The sequence below is a fragment of the Pinus tabuliformis genome, chromosome 6, assembly GCF_031772625.1.
Source record: "Pinus tabuliformis cultivar Carrire ecotype Pingquan chromosome 6, CPIR1, whole genome shotgun sequence".
Lineage (NCBI taxonomy): Eukaryota > Viridiplantae > Streptophyta > Pinopsida > Pinales > Pinaceae > Pinus > Pinus tabuliformis.
This window is the reverse complement of record NC_142292.1, coordinates 856,113,414-856,136,096: the sequence shown is the minus strand read 5'-3', so window position 1 is coordinate 856,136,096 and position 22,683 is coordinate 856,113,414.

The following is a 22,683-nucleotide window of genomic DNA, read 5'->3' as shown; positions in this document are numbered from 1 at the left end:
AGATCTCGTCCTTCATGAAGAAAACCGATACTGTACGGCTGTGGGTGTGGTGTAGTTGGTAGGCCCAACCGCTTCACGACCTCTGCTGAAATGAAGTTCTTTTGGCTTCCACTGTCGACAATGAATTGCAGCGGCGAACCCTTCACCCACATCTGTGAGTGGAAAAGACGTTCCCCCTCCTCTGGATCTTCGGGCTCATTTTTCTGGATCTTGGCAGTAGCAACAGTGGCGCTGGGATCCGCATCAATGATATGCTTCCCTTTGTCATTCCCCTTGTCGGGTTTTGACTCAGAGTCTGAACATGCATCTGATTCGGAAGCCTTCAACTCGGCCACCAGCGACTGCTTGGTTCGACACTCACTTGTGTTATGAGTGGGACTCTTGTGGAACTCACACCACTTTCCTGTGTCCTTCTTCGGCTTCATGGTGTTGTTCTTTTCTTACGGCTTCGACGGGTTGTCTTGGGTCACCCCACCTTGGCTTTGTCCTTTGGGCTTTGGATTTGCAGATCCAAAGTCTCGCTTCTTCTATTTGAACTTTTGCTCGATTTTGACAGCATATCGGTATGCTGTGCCGAGTGAGGAGATGTTCAAGAACTCCATCTCTTCCTGGATGTATCTGTGTAGGCAGCCGCGGTATTTGAGTACCAGGTGCAGCTCAGAATCTTTGATACCCAATTGTGTGCGAAGGGTATGAAAAATGTTTGTGAACTCTGGCACATCTTGGTCTCGTCCCTGCCCCAGTGTGGTCCATTTGATGTATTTGTCCTCATAGCTTTTGACAGGGTAGTACTCCTCCTTGATGGCATCTCGGAAGTCATTCCAAGTGGGTGCGGCTGAAAACAGTGAGCCTGTACTTTCATCCTTCTGTTCGCAGTATGTTTCCCACCAGTCCTTGACGTGGGGGCCTGCTTTGAGAAGAGCGAAAACAATCTTTTCCCGACTTGAAAATTCATGAACAGAAAAATACCCATCTAGCAGATTTAACCATTTATCTACGACATCTGCATGTATTTGACCCTGGACGATGGGGATTTCAAAATTAACTTGTACCTTAAACGGTGTGGCGTTTCGAGAGTAGCTGTTCGAAGTCGATGCATCACCTCTGGGTAGCTGCTGAAGGATCTGTGCAAAGCTATCCATCATCGTGTTCCTTTGCTGCTCGAGGGCTTCTTCGAGCAAGATTCTGATAGGATCTCCTGCCCCCTCGTCTTTCTTCTCATCCGCCATGGGAGGTCGTCGAGATTTGCGAGGCTGGTCTTGCAAAGGTTCGACCAATTCAAGCCCTAACTCCTTATATCCCGACCTCGTTGGGGACATGCAAAGAAAAACAGAGAAAAAGCAGACTGCTCTGATACCACTGATCTGGATTTAAGCAGGAACGCAATAGATTACAGAGATAACCATAAATACAGAGATACAATAACCATAAAAACAGAGATGCAGCGGAAATAATACTTCATTTCATTAATGGAGAATATTGAAATATGCTTACAAATAGAAATAACCCAGCTAGGGCGATGGTAGCTTATCTTTGAGAAGAGATGTGTCGGCTACATGCCTCTGAACTGTTTCGAACTCTGTTACAATGAGGCTCGAGGGCCTATTTATTGTTGAGAAACAATGGAAAACCCTTCACATTCCAAAACCTAACCCTAGAAGATGAAACGCCAAATTATGGGCCCCGTTTTTGGGTAAGTTGGTACATCAACTTCGCGGGGTCGCGAATTGGTCGTACTATCTCCGTTTGACGCGCATGATAGCTCGTTGGAAAGATCTCTCCGAGGACTACGAAGGAAAAGACGATTTTTAGACAAAAAAATTGCTGACGGTGGATTTCCCAAAAAAAATCGTTTAGGGCCTCAAAACGGCTCCGGAAGTTTAGGACCCGAAAAACTGCTAAAAATAGTAAACTGTGCTATAATTAAGGAAACAGAAAAAAAATGAAAGAGACAGTTGTGGGGGTCCAAATGGGATAGGTGGGTGGCCACCAACATCCACCTGGATCAGGAGCCAAGGTGAACAATCCTTTTCTTGTACAATGAGGGTGTATATATAACAAACGGGGTGATCCTTCACCTCCCTTGTGACCCCTTGACTACCCTCATGATTGTTTGACTTCTTTATGACCTTTTGACTTCTTACATGAATTTTCACATTACATGAATGACTCTTGGACTTCCACTTTACATTATATTTCTCCAATATTGAATTACATATTCCACAAAATTATGTGGCACATGATGACTCATGACATGACATGAGATGACACTGATGACATGGAAATGTCAAGTCACATTTTGCTTCTGCTTTCTTTATGTATTCTAAAATATGTGTCATGATATTCTTCTTTATCCTCTAATTAGCTTAGAGAAGAGGAGTCTTTAGTGGAACTTGATCTCCAACTGTTGTCTCAATTTGATGTCCCTCTCCTTTCTCTTGATTGATCAACTTGTCTTTCAAGCTAATAAAGTGTCTTCTCGAATGACCTCCTTCTCCATCTCCTTCTTCATCATCTTTCCTAGCTTGATAGAGTACTTGGATCTGTAATCCACTCATGACAAGATGATATTAGTCTGATAAACCTTTCGTCTCAAATTTTGTATTATGATCCACTGACTGAGCCGAAACCAGGTTGTTGGGTTGTGTTATATTCTTTCCACATAGTTAATAGGGGGTTTGAATGGCACCCGTAACCCCACTTTATGGAGTCTTGGGCAGCAGCTCGAAAAATTTTGGTTTTGGACCCTATGTTAGGTTGGGCAGACCCACCTATGGTTTTGTGCATGATTTTCGCACATTTTTTTTGGACACGATGGTTTTCGGTCCATGGTATTGGATGCGATGGTTTTCGGTCCATGGTATTGGATGCGATGGTTTTCGGTCCATGGTATTGGATGCTTCGGCATGTATAAATATGTATTGTAACATTGAAAGGAACATAATGAAAAATCAAGCTGGTAGTCCCGATTTTGGGATCCAGGGGAAAATCTCTGTGTATATGTGTTTTATGTGTTATGCTCTCGCATTGTTTATTTTCTATGTTTTAGAATTCGTATGCAGGTAATTTCTGTATGGGGTTAAAACCTACACAGGTGACAGGCTAAGGGAGGGTCTCAGTGACTGTGGAATTGTGCAACACAGGTAGTTAGGGGTGAAGCTTGAGCCTTGAGACTACACAATGTACTATTCAGGTTGGATTGGGCAAGAAAATTGTTCAGTTTTGAGCTCAGTTTTGGAGGCTAAGGCCGGAGCTTGAGCACTAAAAATGTGAAAGGTGCAATACTAGAATGACATGAGGCTAGGTGATTACGTAGTTTCATAGTTCAAGGGCTCAAGACAATGACATGAGGATTGAGTCTGTACAATGCACAGTTTGTGTTACAGATCCATTTGGGCACATCAAATCCCAACATTTAGATCACTGATTTAGGACTCATCAAACCATAAAATCAGTTGTTTCATTCCCTAAACAAGTCAACCCTTTGAATGCCTCCTTCCCAGAGTGTTTCATGACTTGGCGACATCCAGAAATTGCCTCTAGAAGGACCAACACAGGTAAGCCCTTATGATGGTGCTCTACAGAGCAACTAAGTCCACTGCTAGGGTGCTCTGTAGAGCACTTAGGCTTCCTTTTACCTATGTTGGCGAGAATGAGCGAAATTCACATAGGGTTTGGGAATATTCTTATATTGTGGAGTCATCTAGAAGTTTCCCTGTCTTATCAACTCCTATGAGCTCGAAAATGGATGAGGAATGAGTTAAGGATCATCCTATCCTCTCATCCCTTCCTCCATGGAACTAATTCTAAGTATGGAAGGCCATTCAATGTCACCATTAATGACAAAACCTCCTTCATCTTTCTATAAATTGACCACTCATATAAGTGATCGTGGGCTGGACTATGTTGAATTGTAAGGAGATAATGCTGCTATGAGACTTGACTTTGGAGCAAATGATGTGATGCCACAAGCTTGTCTTGCTTTTGATGTGATGTGGATGGGATCCAAGTTGGAGGAATGACTTTGAATCAGACACTGATGGTTGTAATTCCTTCTTCTATCTAATAAAGTGTTTGAACCTTTTTCCATATTTGTGTTCTTTCATAATGCTTATATGTATGAATTGCTTCTGATTCCTTTCATTTATATTCAATGGATCATATGCTTTGATTGGTTTTCGTCTTTTGTTGTGTTGACAGGGTACTTTTCAAGCGGTTTAAGTACGGGAAGGAGCGACGGAATCGATACAAGGGAGACGAGAGGAAAGTGGAACTACAGGTAGGCCTTCTATCCTCTCTTCTTATCTATTGCTTATAGGGAAAGTCTAAAACACTTTAAACTGTTGTTCTAGGCACAACTACTTGTCTAGTGAATTAGTATTTATCCGTAGATGCTAAATTCTCCAAAACAAATTGGCGACTCCGCTGGGGAAAAATCCTCTTTCCTAGTAGCTTATCCACCTCCTAAGACATGCTTGTAGACTTTATTTGTGTTCATAGATTGTAATTCAATTGTTTACATTGAAAAATTGGTCAAAAATTGAGGTTAGATGACTCTTGAGTGGCCTCTCATAAATCAGCGTAGGCTTGGTCAGGAGACAGTGCTCTCCAGTGCAGTTAGGCCCTCTTTGACCTGTGCTGATCAACCTTAGGTCAATTTCCCACCTTTGGAAAGTGTTTTTTCCAACTTTTCTCTGTTTGTTTTCTTGTTGATTGATCAATGAATGTCATGTCTCAGAGAACAACTTTGTAGCTCCTTTGCCAACCCTACTTTGATTTGATTGATTAATGCTTCTTTAATGTTTTCTTTGTCATTATCAGTCTCTAGTCAAAGTTATAATATATTTTATTAATCTTTGTTCGAAAGAAAGTGTCGTAAAGTCTTATTTTCCTTCGAAATAGAACTGTCATAAAAGTCTTCGTTCTTATGAAAGATTGTTGATTGTATGTGCATATTTCCTTTTTGTTCATCATAACATTAAGGGATTCGAAAAAAAAAACTTGCATCATTCATATTGTAGTTTGTGAACGATTGAAAGGAATAGCTAGGGAAATTGCATTAGTTGTGCTCTTTGCTCTTTGTCAAAGATCTGATTACTCTATCCCTACTAGCTGAGGTTTTCATTGTTCAATTGAATGAGAAGAATGCTTATCATATTAGTTGAATTTTAGGAATTGCAAACATACATCACGTGGTGAACCTTGAAAGGCCAATTATAAAGAAGATCAACTTAAAATTTATCTGAATTTACCTAATGGAGCATTGTCACCTAACAAAAAACATTTAGAGGTCTAGGCTAGAGACGTGTTCTGACGTTGTAAAACAAAGCAGCTATCGCTAACTTGTCTGCAATACATCCCGAGTGTGATACCTCATTCCACGTATGTGAGTATATCGTATCTTGTCCACATACCTTTGGGTATATAGGGTGGTGTTACAGTACGTAAAGTATATGGGAATGTTCTCACTGTGCGGTTTTGCATTAGACAACGCTTATACAGACTAGGCCTCCACGTACCTTCAGGTATATATGTGAGGACAACTCTAGGTTGCTATCCATCCTTAGGTAACCGAGTCAGCCACCTTGTACACTATGATACACCAAACACAACATTCGGGGAGATTTCCTGCCCGTACTTCTCAATTCGCTGGGAGGTATTCTGTAGTTCACAGTTACTTGGTAAACCTTTTGCCTAGATTATCCCTCTTTTGTTTTGTTATGTTACTTTGATTAAAATAAATTTAATTGACCACGGATAACATCCTCCATGCTTACTCCTTAGTTGATCTTAGGTTGAAACATATGGCGACAAATCCAGAGTCCACCGATCAAGGAATTCCTTTTGATGGGAATCCTAGTCCTTTTCCTCCTTTTGGAAATATTGGTGCTCCATATATGGCTACATTGTCCCTTCTGGGATTTACCATTGGCTTTCTAGTATGGTTGTTTTCAACCTCCTTGGTTCAAAATGTCGTGATTTCGCCATAATCGAGTACACCTCCAACTGGACAAAATTAACCTCCAGTTGACCCTTTGCCTTCTTCCTCAGTTGTTTATTCCTCCCCTTCTTCCTCTTCACCTGGTGAAAGCATTGGTACTAGTAACCAGGTGGCTAAGAAGAGAAGAAAATTCAGCAGAGGGGAAACCAAGCAACCATTGCTTTGAATGAAACATCTAATGAGAAACTGTTCGTCAAGCCTCACAAAGTTCGATATCCTTGTAAACTTTGTACGGGAGACCATCTCCTTCGAAATTGTCTTGATATTCCTCAGATCTTAGAAGAATGGTCTTCCCGTTCACATCATCCTTTGTCATCAACTTCTGGAGATGATGCTGGTGACACACCATCAACTAGTGATAGTAAAGTTCATGGAAAAAAGGATAAAGTTAAGTTTCCATGTAGGTTATGTGAAGGGAATCACCCCATTCACCTTTGTCCCTATCTGGATCAAGCCAAAAAAGTGTTGGATAACCATCCCGCTTCACCGCAATGACTTCCATAGTTGCGGTGAAGCAGGAAACTCTCCCTAAATCCTTCACTAGTTGATGAATTGACTGACCAAAATCAACCATTGGTCAAACCCACTCTCTCTGAAGGTGAATCCTATGAGTCTATACCCAACCCAAATCAACAGGTCGAGGTAACATTTGACCCAATTTCACCTTCAGTTAATCGTACCATTCTCGAAGAGAGTGAATATGATACCACTCAAGTTATTTTTGTTTCTTCAGATTCTAATGAGCTTGGGGTAGTCCTCTTGTTCCATCAAGACAGGAGGAAATCCTCCTGCTCTCGTAACTCAAGGGGTTAATTCTCCTGTTTCTACGGTACCCCCTCCAAGTAGTCTGGTCACTTCCTTTGATTGGAATCGACTGGTAGGATTCCGTCTTCCTTCTTATGTGCCTTTCCAGATCATAGTAGAGGTTTGTAATATGATTGTATCTGGCACTATTATAAATGAAGGTGCATCTGTGAATATCCTTTCCTCAACTGCTTAGCAAGCGCTCGGTTCGTTGTTGCTTGTGCCTGTTACCCAGAATCTATTGGCATTTAACAGAGGAACCATTCAACCATTAGGGATCCTTCCTCAGTTGCCTATTATTTTGGGAGGAAAAATCATTTATCTGAATGTGATAGTAGTCCTAGGCCCTTTAGATTACAATTTACTTCTTGGGCGTGACTATGTTTATGACATGTGAGCTATTGTTTCAACACTCTTTCGAGTGATTTGTTTCCCGCATTAAGGTAGAATTTTCACCGTTGACCAGATTTCATTTCCCGGTCCAAATATGGATCCTTGTCAACCATCTTCCATAAATGGTCCTTTTGTACCAATGGTATCATCCCCGCCACGGGTCAATTATGTGGCAACCCGTTCCATACGTACATCAACTGAAATCAATTCAGTGATGTTGTACATCATGTACTAGGGGCATTAGAACCAGATCTCTCCTTCATGACCTCTTATGAGTTGTGATATAAGCAATACGAGGATAGTTCCTTGTCTTGTGTCAACCTCATTAAAAAATGAAACAAGGAGTATGAGGATGGTTCTTTTACTGTGTCAACCTCGTTAAAAAATGAAACAGGTCCATGAGGATAGTTATTTTACTATGTCAACCTCGTTAAAAAATGAAACAGGTCCACAAGGACAGTTCCTGGTCTTGTGTCAACATCGTTAAAAAATGAAACAAGGGTCCATGAGGATAGTTCCTTATCTTGTGTCAACCTCGTTAAAAAATGAAACAAGGAATACGAGGATAGTTCTTTTACTGTGTCAACCTCATTAAAAAATGAAACAATCCCATGAGGATAATTCCTGGTCTTGTGTCAACCTCGTTAAAAAATGAAAAAAGGAATATGAGCATAGTTCCTTGTCTTGTGTCAAGCTTATTAAAAAATGAAACAAGAAATCTGAGTAGAGTTCCTTGTCTTGTGTCAAGCTCATTAAAAAATGAAATCCACGTCGAGTCTTTGATTAGATCTTGTAAAATCCCAGTCGAGTCTTTCACTTGATCTTGTAAAAAAACCTTCATTCCATCCACCTGATAGCCACAAGTAGTCTACTTAGGTGGATGTAATGAAGCTTGGGGGGCATGCACCTAGTGGTAAAAGTCAAGTTTCCCTATAGGTTATGTGAAGGGAATCACCCCATTCAACTTTGTCCCTATCTGGATGAAGCCAAAAAGGTGTTGGATAACCGTCATGCTTCATCGCAGTGACTTCCATCTGGTTACAGGAGACTCTCCCTTTCATCCTGATGGGGGCATGTAAACCAATTTCAAGCATAGTTTTTCCTCATTTCAAGCTTGTGTAATAATGAAACCAGTATGAAGCAAAGTTTTTCCTCGTTTCAAGCTTGTGTAAAAATGAAACTAGTTCCAAGCATAGTTTTTCATTTCAAGCTTGTGTAAAAATGAAACTGAATCCAAGCATAGTTTTTCATTTTAAGCTTGTGTAAAAATGAAAATGAATCCAAGCATAGTTTCCCATGGTTCAAGCTTGTGTAAAAATGAACCCATCTCCATTTTTAACCCTCGTGATTGCCATTCTATCAGCCACTTTCATCAGATGAGCCTTGGTTGTTTTCATCCCATTGCCACCATCCTTTTGGCCGATCATACGCTTTCACTTGGTTGTTTTACCCTTTTTGAGGGACAGTTGCAATGAGTGGTCTTATTAGCCAGCCTCTTCACATAAATAAACATGTTTTGAGAAGTTCCAACATCATCGGAACTAGTTGCTACCCTAGACACCACTCGTTCCTCAAAATGGAGTCCTCTTTAAGCTCTTTTCAGACTCTCTAAATATGAAAATATTGCCGAGCGCTTGTCCTTTCCAGCTCGTTAATGGATTGGAAACAATATCTCTCTTGTATTATTTTACGCTTTTTCAGACTTGAGAGATTAATTTACGAAAAAGAACTTGTGGAGTTTTCTTTTTGTACCTTTTCAAACTCTCTAAACATGAAAAGGACAAAGTTATCTTTGTCTTTAAACTTGTTAAAAACATCAAATAGCGACAAACTTGTCCATCTAGACAAGACCGAGTTTCACCTTCGCTAGACTCGTTAAAACATCAAATAGCAATGGATTCGCCAGAAGGGTTAAATTATACAACAAGCACATGTTATCCTCCTCAATATTAATAAAAATAAAGAGGTATTGGTCAGCAATGACTGGGGAAATGGAAAAAGGGGAAAACCACTTTATGGTAGTAGGTCGCTCTTGAACATGACACTTTCACTCCATCATCGTGACTATCTAGGTTGGGTTATTAGCTTGATGGTTATCACATCGTTGGTCTATCATACCATCCATTGATTTGTTTTGGGTCAATGCTACCAATTCACTTTAGTGTCGTCGACATGTTCAAGAGAAGTCATCCAGTCAAAATCCATCTTTTGTAATACCATAAACCCTCATTTTCATGACCGCCATTCCTAAACTTTGTGTCGTCATTCAAATTCCATCTCTAAAATCACTACACTCGTTCTATGTCATTGGTGTGGGGTACATCAAGCCCCTCCTGCGACGAGTCGCTTCTTGTCGACATCAACTCATTATCCAAGAAGCTGACTTAGAAACACCCATTCAATACCTTGAGGCTGGCATGCATCAATGGCAGGTTTCTCACTTTTGGCGATAGGCATACATCAATGGCCTTCGACCAAAAGACTTTGTATGGTGTTCAACATCAAATCATCCATTCGTACCATGCATAATGTACTGTAGTACCTTGAGGATCATTATCATTATCGGTGATTTCTCTCGCATCTGTTAACAACTTACATCATCGGTTGGTAATCAGATGGTGTCTTCCCATGTTCGACTTCAGATCACATATTCACATGGTTAGACTCATACTTGAGCAAATGATTGAATGAGATTGAAGACCCCAGATCTAGTTTCATCCATTCGGGCTACGATATCAGGAGTACTAAATCATATTTACAATGGCTTTACATTGATAGTCATTCCAATCATGGGTCTATATCTATAGATGACTATTTATGTACATATAATGAAAGTTTATAAGCTGAGCATGGGTGTGCCTTCCCTTAGCTATTCATGTAAAATAAAAATATCATGATATATGTATTGTAATTGATGCAGGTTACCTTCCACTTCGATACCTCCTCATCACATCGTAATGAATTTCATTCGACATTGGAATTTTTCCGACTTCATGCTTTAGGGGGCAACTGTTATAGATCCATTTGGGCACATCAAATCCCAACATTCAGATCAGTGATTTAGGACTCATCAAACCCTAAAATTAGTTGTTTCATGCCCTAAACAAGTCAACCCTTTGAACGCCACCTTCCCAGACTGTTTGATGACTTGAAGACATCCAAAAATTTCCTCTAGAAGGACCAGTGCAGGTAATCCCTTATGACGGTGCGATGCAGAGCAACTATGTCCACTGCCAGGGTGCTTTGTAGAGCACTTAGGCTTCCTTTTACCTATGCTGGGCGAGAATGAGAGAAATTCACATAGGGTTTGGGAATATTCTTGTCTTATGTAGTCATATAGAAGTTTCCCTGTCTTATCAACTCATATGAGCTTGAAAATGGATGAGGAATGAGTTAAGGATCATCCTATCCTCTCATCCCTTCCTCCATGGAACTAATTCTAAGTATGGAAGGCCATTCAATGTCACCATTAATGACAAAACCTCCTTCATCTTTCTATAAATTGACCACTCATCTAAGTGATCAGGGGTTGGACTATGTTGAATTGTAAGGAGATAATGCTGCTATGAGACTTTACTTTGGAGAAAATGATGTGCCACAAGCTTGTCTTTCTTTTGATGTGATGTGGATGGGATTCAAGCTGGAGGAATGACTTTGAATCAGACACTGACGGTTGTAATTCCTTCTTCTATCTAATAAAGTGTTTGAACCTTTTTCCATATTTGTGTTCTTTCACAATGCTTATATGTATGAATTGCTTCTGATTCCTTTCATTTCTTCAATGGATCATATGCTTTGATCAGTTTTCAACTTTTCATCTTCTGTTGTGTTGACAGGGTACTTTTCAAGTGGTTTAAGTACGGGAAGGAGCAACAAAATCGATACAAGGGAGACGAGAGGAAAGTGGAACTACAGGTAGGCCTTCTATCCTCTCTTCTTATCTGTTGCTTATAGGGAAATTCTAAAACACTTTAAACTGTTGTTCTAGGCACAACTACTTGTCTAGTGAATTAGTATTTATCCGTAGATGCTAAATTCTCCAAAACAGTTTGGCTTGGCTGGAGAGAAAGATTATGCTTTTCTCGGACTCAGAGGTTGGGATTGAGCACTGAGGTTGCTAAATGCGTAGTTCTGGGAGGCAGAGATTGTGCATTTCACATTTCAAAGAGACAAGGTTGTTTCTTGAGGACTGATAATGTGCAATGCATAGTTTAGGAGGGATGAATGACGCTGAGTGGCCCGGTCGGGATATTTTCCAATTTTAACATTGTGTTGGATCAACGAGAGGAATATGAGCAAGAGAGATAATATGAGCATGATCACACACTTAGATCACTTAACGACATGACAAGGAACACCTATAACATATTAACACATACATTATTCAATGCAACATCTTTGTGACGACTCCTACCAAGTGCGACACAAAAAATACACTTTGCGACAAAAATGACGACACTTGTGCACTAATGCTTGAAAATTTGTAAATGAGTGAAAAACTACATTATAGGGCCAACTCATTGTCACAAATATTTCCCCTTGAAACAAACTAAAACTCCACTTTACGCAATAAACGATAGTTCCCACTCCTAAAGACCACACTTGCAATATGACAAGAAAAGTGTGAACGACACTTGCAAAATGCGAATGACAGTGAAAGAAACACATGCCAGAGTGAAGATAACATGAAAATGACACTAATTAGAGTGAGAGAAATAAAAAGAAACAGTCAAAAGCATGAAAACGACACTTGCGATAGCAAGGGTGCACATAAGTGATAGTTTGCAAACCTCACTAAAATAGAAGTACAAACGCAGATGGATGTGATAAACTATCAATGTCAGTGCAAACCGACTATCAATGTGGATTGATCATATCGCAAGCACTGTCTTGATAGACTGTACTACGATTATTCAAGCTTGCATGTAGGATTGTGCTAATGAATCCATTGCGGACTTAGTATGTGTGAGTAGGTGAATTTGACACTTAAAACCCAATAGGGAGCTCAAAGACTTAATAGAGCTATAAGTGACTATAGAAATGTCGATCGCAAGATCCATGGTAGGATCCAAAATTTAAATATAGGAGAAATTTTGTAGGGTGTTTTTCGCAGCGACAACACTTAGTGACACACTGGTATAACTCCAGCTTCTCTCCCTTGGTGAATTCTTTCTTGTATGGTCTATTTCTTCAAGGAGTATTCATTCATTGTTTAGATTACCATGGCCTCCCCACTTACCCCATTCATAAACACAATCCCCTTCATTAATTTAATCGGTTAAACACAAACATAAGATCAACGATCACACAATGTTTCGAATCAAGATAGGGTAATGAAGTTATCAAGCTTTATATTTTACGAGTATAGTTTTTCATCTTTGGTGTTGCTCCATTGCTAACAAGCCTAAACAATACCATGGTGGAGTCACTTCATGAACACAAACATTTCTCTACTACCAGTGAGCTTGAACAGTACCTCGGTGGAGTTTCTTGTTTCACTTCTCTGCGTAGGAATCCTTTCTCTTCTTTTTCTTTTATTTATATAGGACTTTGCATTGACACTTATTTATTTCATGGGTGAAGGATTGATCTTGACTTATTGAGAGAAGGAGAGGTTGTCCCTTTAAAGAAGCATTTATAAGACCTCTAATATTGGTTTTCTCATTTATATTTTACCCTTGTCCTTCTCTACTTGATTGGATCTTGAAAATAATGAAAAATAAAGACTCGAGTGTAGGGATGAGGTTTCCAGAATGAACTTGGGGATCATGGTTTGACACAAGGCTTTCCTAATGCAAGGATCATATTTTCCCTCAGAACATCATCGGACAAAATGTGTTACTAAGATAAGGAAGAAGGATGGAGAGTTAGCCAAATGTTGGAGTGTCACAAAGTCCTTCTCTATTTTGCCATATTGTCTTTTGAGCCTAAATAGTACATCCTTCATGAAATGTCTTATCAACAAAACAAAAAGGAAAAGACATGACACAACAAGAAAGAGAAACCAAAGCACAAACAAAGGAGGCTAAACCAAGCATGATGGAAGGTAGAAGTAAGAAAAGACAAGAAATACTAAATAGAAGAAGTGCATAATGAGTGCAAGAGAGATGAAACTAGAATTAAACTAATCATACTCCTAACCTAACAGCTAGAAGGTCAGGGTCACGTATAGTGAAATTTCCAATGAAGCCACAACATTCATTCCCGATCTGCAATGAAAGAGATACGATTGATTACAATTGATATAAAATGATGTGCAAGAGAAAATATGAGATCTTGAAGAACTTGTAAAACAAAAGGAAGGTCTTTCCTGTGGGAAAAAAGATGTGGCACAACTACTACTTTTATTCAATTCACATTATTACCTTTTGGATGGAAACCATAATCAGAAAAACCTCGAAGGCTTCATGTGAATTCACCTTCTTCTGTGTCAGCCTTCTTAGAAAGCACGAGAAAAGGTCGAATCATGTTATTTGCTTGCCAAGTAAGATTTCTCCAACCATTCGACGATTAGATTATGAAATTCAAAACAATCCTTTTGAAAACCATGAAAACTTTGAAATAATGAATCTTCAACTAAACGCGCGGAAACAGGATACGGATATCATGAGGTAATATAGATATGATCATATTCAGGAGACATGCTAAGATAATGAGGACTTGACATAACCATCCACAACGAATGAAGTGCCTCATCTATTCAACAAGTATCTGAAGGGTGGGATGTTGAAACATGAGGATCAAAGGATGTAAAACAACTGTCATTGGATACACTAGAGGGAAAGTGGTGAAATGAATGACAGTTAATATCATGATTAGATGGAATATCTTTGGCACGAGATTTTGGGTTACAAAATAGCAAAGATAAATTAGTTTGAAAAATTTCACAAATACTTTGAATAATATAATCATCTTCTTCACATGAAAAATGAAACACCGCATTGGCATCGTAATCATCGAAAGAAGTGAAAATGAATGTTAGTATAAAAAACAAACGAGTCCAGTCAGAATATAGTGAACAAAGAAATTTTTTATTAACACAATAACTCATCCATTCATTCGCACTCAAGAGGATTTCAGGTGCTATGAAGACCAAGATTCGTGATATGATATTTATAAGGAAAAACAGGAGCCACATATCATGAAATAAATCAGATAGATATAATTCCATCGGCCAAAGATGATCTTTTAGGTGATAAAATTCACAGTTCCATGAATTTAAGAGAGATACACATTCCAAACCTAAGTTTGATGCAAAATATTTGCATGAGGATGAATCAACTGAAGAAGATTCTAGAATCCAATCAAAAGTGAAATATTAAAAAATTTGAAAAATTACATCTGAAATACCAAATGTCTTTCAAAAATAAATTTACATCAAGTGAAACCATGCAAAGAGAAGGATTGTGCAAGATAAACTAGATTTGAATTAGTTTGAGGGGCTTAGCAGAGGCACAAGATCCTGACATAACCATAAATGGAAGCTAAGGTGTCTCGACTTGCTGACAAGTTCCAGAACCGTTAAAGATTGTAAAATCACATTTTGAAGATTGAACCAGCTCATGCATGGTGTGAGGATAACTGCTACCAATGGCTTCAATAAGACCACTACTCATCGAATGGAAAGCATATCTGTCATTGATTTGACTGGATTTTTCAACTTCAACAACCAGATTACTCAAGTTGAAAGATTCTTCTGATCGCAAATCTGAGGATGTATGGATAAGAGAAATTTCATGAGCAAGATGATTTGAAGAGTTTTCTTCATGCAAGAGAAGAGATAATGAGGGATGGAAAGAGTACTCAATGATTTTATTGTCTTCATTTTCATCATGGATAATCTCACCACCCTGTGTCAATTGAGAAGTTAACTTGTCGGATGAATAACTTGAAGAGCATGGATTATCTCCGTCGTAAATAGATCCATTGAAAATGATAGAGCACAAGGGAAATTGATATGGAGAGGAAGTTTTGATAAGTAAATCTTCTTTGACTGAATCAAATTCTAGATCTAAATCAAGATCTTCATGAGAAACCGAAAGATTAGTTGATGTACCTAGCCATTCGTCATCGGATACATAAAAAAATTCATTATCATCAGAATTATTGTTGCCTAAGGCTACAAATTGATTGCATTTGATTCACTACCGATATTAGAAGATTGGAAGTCATCTAAGAATGGAAGCACATTATCTTGACATGGGGGACTTTGAAAAAGGGAATATAGATAAGAAGTCTCTTCACTTTCCTCCTCCTCTAGTGTAATGTGGTTGTGTTGCATATGATCATAATTTGAACTAGTAACTTAGAAATCGAGAGAGCATGAAGAGCTAGTTGGTGGAGTAGATTGATCAAGCAGATCATGATATTCATAGTCATAAAATGTAGATGATAGAGGATGATAGATGTTCCTTGTAGAAGTAACACCTTCAATGGAACCATATTCAATATTTCTGTTGAGAGTACTAATGTCATCTTGAGGAATGAAATAATTAGCCCTCACCCTAGACTCTATGAGCCATTTTGTGGTTTCTTCCATTAGATCTAAATTATGAAAAGTTAAAGGAGGATGAAGATATGGGTTAGGAATTTGATCTGGAGATTTCCCAACTTTGTTATCATCACACGAAGGCACCCTCATTGGAACTAGAAAAGGAGGAGGACAAGGAATAAAAGAAGTAGTAAATTCCTCCTTTGAAATTAGAGGTGTCTGATAATTCACAAGAGTTGGGGAAGTAGAAACATCAGGGTGTTCAGGTTCACCGTGCAAAGAAATGTGAACCAAACACTCAAACTTGTGCTTAAATAAATCCCAATATATGTCTTCTCCAGGAAATTCATAACAAAGGTGAAGGAATCGACCAGATAAATCCTCAACTGATTCATTAGGCTTCATTCTTAGTTGATTGATTATTTTATAAACATCTTGATAATCATACCTATCGAAGGATTGGTAAAGCTCCTAGAGGAAATGATGAAAAGAATGGATGGAAGCAGATGGTAAGGTATGACACCATCAATTAACATGACCTTCAAGGGTGAGGAAGAAATACACACAAGCAAAATCTTCATCATTGATTTCGTAGTATTCACAAAATTTAAGAAAATTATAAATGTGCTTGGTTATGGATGTTCCATCCTCACCATCAAAATTCAATTGGGAAAAGTGATAAAGATGATCATTGGGGATTAAATTTTTACCAGAGGATAGGTTAGAAAAACACCTCGAGAGTATGATTTTAGGATGAGCCATTTAAGATAAGAGATTCAAATCAGACTCAACATGCACAACTTGTCATCTGGCCCTCCTTCTAGTGCCATTTTGTTGACGATGTTGGAAATATGTCAACCAAGGGGGTCTCCCTAGTGTGAAGTCCCAATTAGACATCACACAATTTGGAATAAGATCCCCATTTGGAATATCGACCCGATTGCCATATATTCTTATTAGTTTTCCTTGGCTATAAGGTTTAGTACAAGAGAGTAATGCACATGTAATCTGATATCAACAAGTGAGTATGCTTGGTGAGTGTGCGGTTGTATGTGTGTCAAGATTATTCTACTGCAAAGGGAAAGGAAAGTGAGCCTCTAGGAGGGAGGTAATAGTACCACCCTAATTGACACACACACACACATAATATTTGTCTAACATCCAACGTAATAGTACACAAAGATGTGATGATCATTAAAACCATTACGAACAAGAAAGATCTGTCTAACACCTAGCAGAATAGTCCACAAAGATGTGACATTCATCACAACTGTTACAACATATTCTCAATACTATAAGTACTAAAATAACCGAAATAGTTCAAGTAATTTAGCAAAAATGAAAGAAAACATGAATTACAAACATCCACATAATAGTCTTAAAAGTATTCATAATATATGCATGAAGAACGTGCAGGCCATGCGGCTTTTGATATTAATTAAAAGTTCCAAGACACATGTATAGAATGAACACCACTAGCTCCAATAATGGAGAGTTGGAGCCATTCCTTACTCCCCAAAATAACTATCTTGTCTCTCTAATGCCTTGTGAGAGGAGCCAAGGTGAAAATTCCTTTTCTTGTACGATGAGGGTGTATATATAACAAATGGGGTGATCCTTCACCTCCCTTGTGACCCTTGGACTACCCTCATGACTTTTCGACTTCTCTATGACCTTTCAAATTCTTACATGACTTTTCACATTACATGAATGACTCTTGGATTTCCACTTTACATTATATTTCTCCAATATTGAATTACATATTCCACAAAATGACGTGGCACATGATGACTGATGATAGGACATGACATGACACTGATGACATAGACTACATGATGACATGGCAATGCCAAGTCATGTTTTTCTATTGCTTTCTTTGTGTCTTCTAAAAGATGGGTCATGATCTTCTTCTTTGTCCTATAAATTGCCTAGATATGAGGAGTCTTTAGTGGAACTTGATCTCCAACAACTGTCTCAATTTGATTTTCCTTTGATTTATCTTTATTGATTAGCCTCTCTTTGCAGCTAATAAAGTGTATTCTAGCATGGCCTCCTTCTCCATATCCTTCTTCATCATCTTTCCATATCATGATAGAGTACCTACATCTCCAATCCAATCATGACAAGACAACATCAGTTCGATAAACCCCTGGTCTCAGATGTTGTGTGATGATCCACTGAATGAGATGTAACTGGGTGAAAAGTTGAGGGAGAGGCTCAACGATTGTGCAATTACACAACTCAGACAATTAGGGGTGAAGCTTGAGCCTTGATTTTGCGCAATGCACAATTCATGCTAGACTAAGAAACAAAATTGCGTAGTTTTGGGAGTTAGTGGGCCGAGCTAAGAGATTTTTCACTGTTTCAGCTAAATGCATAGTTCTAGAAGTCAGAGGAGGCCAAGTTACTACATATTTTCGTAACTCAGGAGCTCAAGGTTTGGGATTGAGGTCTGCGATTTCACAATACACAATTTAGGTCTAGATAGAGGGCATAATTGCGTAGTTTTGGAGGCCAAGGCCCGAGGTTGAGCACTAAAATTGGGAAATGTACATTACTAGAAGGACATGAGGCCAGGTGATTGTGTAGTTGCATAGTTTAGGAGCTCAAGAATGAGGCTTTAGGTTTAATACTGCACAATGCACAATGCAGGCTTGGCTGGAAAGAAATATTGCACAATTCTAAGGCTCGGGGGTTGGGCTTGAGCACTGACGTTGTGAAATATGTAGTTATGGGAGGAAGAGATTGCACGTTACACAGTTCCAACAGACAAGGTTGCTTCTTGAGGACTGAAAATGCACAGTGCATATTTCAGGAGGGTTGGATGAGGCTGAGTGACACGGTCGAGAGATTTTCCAATTTTGATGAAGTGTTGGATTAGGGAGAGGAATATGAGAAAGAGAGAGACTATAAACATGATCACACACTTAGATCACTTGATAAAATGACAAGGAACACTATAAAAAAATGGATACATACATTCCTCAATGCAAAAAATTTGCGATGACTCCTACTAAGTGTGACACAAAAGATACACTTTGTGACGAAAGCGGAAACACTTGTGGGCCAATGCTTGAAACGTTGGAAATGAGTGTGAGACATGTCTACATGACAAGAAAACCTCATTATCACAAATATCACCCCTTGATACAAGACAAAACTCTACTTTATGTGATAGTTCCCATGCCCAAATACAACACTTGCAATATGACAAGAAAAGTGCGAATGAAAATGAAAGAAACAAATGTTAGAGCAAAGATAACATGAAAATGACACTAATTACAGTTAGAGAAAGAAAAAGTGACAGTCAAAACCATGAAAATGGCACTTTCTACAGCAAGGGTGCGCATAAGCGACATTTTGCAAAACTCACCGAAATAGAAGTACAAACACAACTAGAAGTGAAAAATCTGTCAATGTCAATTCACACTGATTGTCGACATGGATTAATCATAGTGAAAGAATTATCTTGATAGACTATGCTAGGATTTTTCAAGCTTGCGTGTAGGAGTGCATTCATGATTTCATTGTGGACTGATCATGTGTATGCAGGTGACTTTGACACTTACAATTCAAAAGGGATCTCAAAGACTTAACATAGCTAGAAGTGACTATGAAAAGGTCGATTGCAAGATGCAAAGTAGGCTCCAAAATTCAAGTACAGGTGAAATTTTGGAGGGTGTTTGTCAACAACAATTTCATTTGAAGCTTCTTTATTGTTTGGATCAAATCGATGGACAAAAAATTGCTTCTTCACTAAGCCGTTCCTCAAGAGAATCTGTGGATTTCTCTGAGTCTAGTGCCTTCCCTTGTCACCTTGTTTATCAAATAAGTGTAATTTGTAATTTTGTTCCACCATCCTCAACTATAAACATTCAAAGGTTAAAACTTTATGAAATATTTTAGATCAATAAAAATTTCTATTTTTCACATAAGAGGGGAAGTTTAGCCAGTTAAATACTTACTCGTAAATATTATGATATCTTGAAAGTTCATTATGACACACTAAAAAAAAATCCAACAATTCATCCACAATTATTTGTCATTATATTAATAAGAAAACCACTACTAACATAAGTCTAAATTTATATAAAAAAATCACGTTATATCTTGGGCACTTGTATCAAAGAAAGACTTTTTTTTTTATATGGAAGTCTATGGTCACGTCATGTTCGAAATTGCAGTAAGTGCTAGAAGTTTTCTTGGAAAGGGTGAAAGGAGAGAAGATCACTAAAGAGCATGCAACATCTTGATTTAGTATGGCATCATGGATAGAAGCATATGATAGTAACATGTTTAAAAGTATACTTGGTTGAGTTGCTTGAAATCATCTAGTCTTTTAAGAATAAAAATCTTGGGGACCATTTTGCATAAATATTCATCCATACATTGTCTAACATTATGTTAGAGGAAGTCATTTTGCTAATATGGATCATCGTGATCCTGTAAGAGTCATCATCTTAGAAGGCTCTTGGAAGAGGCATTATGATAGGATCAGTATATATTCCATATTGTATAGAAACAATACTTTGAAAAGGATGAAGGAATGCAATCAAGTAAGTTGCAAGCTCATTGCAGGACACAAATAATTAGATGATTGTGTGAAAGATTAATAATGCATGTTTAAAGTAACCTTTGGAATATAAGATTCATATAATCCTGTAAGGAAGGTTGGTCATATGCATAGTGAATCTTTCATTTAGTTATATGATGCCTTAAAACCATACTATTCATGAGCTACAGGACATGAGAGCAAGAGCTACAAATAAGTGTGAACCATACTATCCAATAATGGAAATTAGAGAATAAACACTTCAATAAAGCTTTATGTTGATCAAGAGGTCCCTAGGAGCTTGTATTTTATGATTGAGTCAATAGGGATCAAACAAAGCCATAAAATACTTCACATAGATAAGTTGATTCATTCAAGTGAAATGGATACAAGTCTTGGACATCGAATGATCATAAATGTTTGAATACCATGTGAAATGCAACACATAAAGGTACTAGAAATGAAACACATAGACTAACCTTATGTTTAATTATTAGGGTATTTTACCATTAGCAAGGGAATCTTTCGTGAGCTAGTGGACTTATACATTTTTCCTCTCTTTCCTATCAACATCAAGGGACTAGCTAACAACCTAGTTCTGGGTAAACTCCAATTGACTCTATGTCTATAACTAGCCATAACGTTTCCCCTGCATCACCCCTAGGAGCATGTGCATATGCCAGATACCTATTTTGAGCTCGTTGCTTCACCTTTCATTCATGGTACCCCAGGGGTGGTTCCAGTCAATCCAATAAGAATTAATGCACACAAAGGAATTCTACATGACAACATTCTAAGACATATGTGGTCATCATCTAAATCTCTATATTTCTTTACAACTTTCCAAGTTTTTGTTTAATCTTTAAGTTCATTATGAATTCTTATATAGCATTGATTACAAGCTCAATGGAGAAATATTTTAGAACCCCTTCATAAGTAAGAAATGCGATCAAACGTCTTGAAAGGGATGTTATGCTCAGATTATTGTTGGTTCCATAGACTTCCAGGGAGTTGATACTTGGGTTACAAACATAATTTTCATCTCTTTCAACTTTGATCATGGACTCTTGAGAATGGATTGTTTTACATGCCAATCTTCTATTAAAAATAAATGCTCCTTTGACTACATATCCATTATTTAAAAGACAAAACTAAATGAGCAAGGGGTAGACCTTTGAAATCTGATTGCTCAAATGTTTTCCTTCAAATACATTTTTTGGGCATTGTGAAGCTAAATCTTCAAATATAAATCCAATGCTATTAGTATGTATTATAATCTCTTCATTCAATTCATAAAATCCTTTTTATTCTCATCCAAACATGGTATATTTTCCACACAAATAAAATTTACATATGAGATATCACCACCTAAGGGAATGGTTTTTGAAAGAACTAATGTAAATTGAGTTATGTACTTATTCAAATAACATGTACATGCATAAACAGGCATCGCACCTCATGGATAAATTTTGTAAACAAAATGTATATACTGTTTTCATCTACTTTTGCAAATGATTTAGTGCAAAAAAAGCAACATTTGACTGATGATGACATGGGATTTTTCCTTTTTTCCTTACAACCATCCTTAATTAAGCGCTATAGGGAGAGGGCATGTCAAGGTCTTAATACATGTGTGACAAGTGGCGTAGTTGGGTTCACATGACAAGAAACAAGAGCGTATCTGAAATGAGGGATCTTAGTACAGTAGTGTGAGTAATGGACATAGGCCCACGAAGATAACTTGTCGATTACTACTTTCCCATTTAGAGAGATCTTACTTATGCTAGATAAATATATATATATATATATATTTTGTCCATACTAAATTCAAAAAGAGTCAAGGGATCTCTACTTGAATGGTTCATGAGGCACAATACTTGCTAAGGTTTTGCAAATGGGGTAGCAAGCTAAGTGGGCTTGATTGTGGGGAAAAACTCCACAGTTAAGCGCGCTTGAGCCAGAGGAGTTCTGGGATGGGTGACCTCCTGGGAAGTCCTGGTTACCGGGTGCAAGCCCCGAAAGTGATGATTGATGCTATGTGATTCGTTCTCCACATTTCACTAGTTTCAATCCCACTTCTTCACCCCTGTGAGCATCACCCGATGCAATGAGTGCTAAGTGAACTATTCAAAAATCATGAGAAATTAGTCACTTTACGACTACCTCTCATGGAAATGGTCATATGTTTGAATGACTTACTTAACGCAGTTGAATCCCAAAAATGATATCTAATATAATGCACTGCGTAAATCCCCCATACTAAATTCAAAAAGAGTAAAGGGATCTCTACTTGAATGGTTCATGAGGCACAATACTTGCTAAGGTTTTGCAAATGGGGTAGCAAGCTAAGTGGGCTTGATTGTGGGGATAAACTCCACAGTTAAGCGCGCTTGAGCCAGAGGAGTTCTGGGATGGGTGACCTCCTGGGAAGTCCTGGTTACC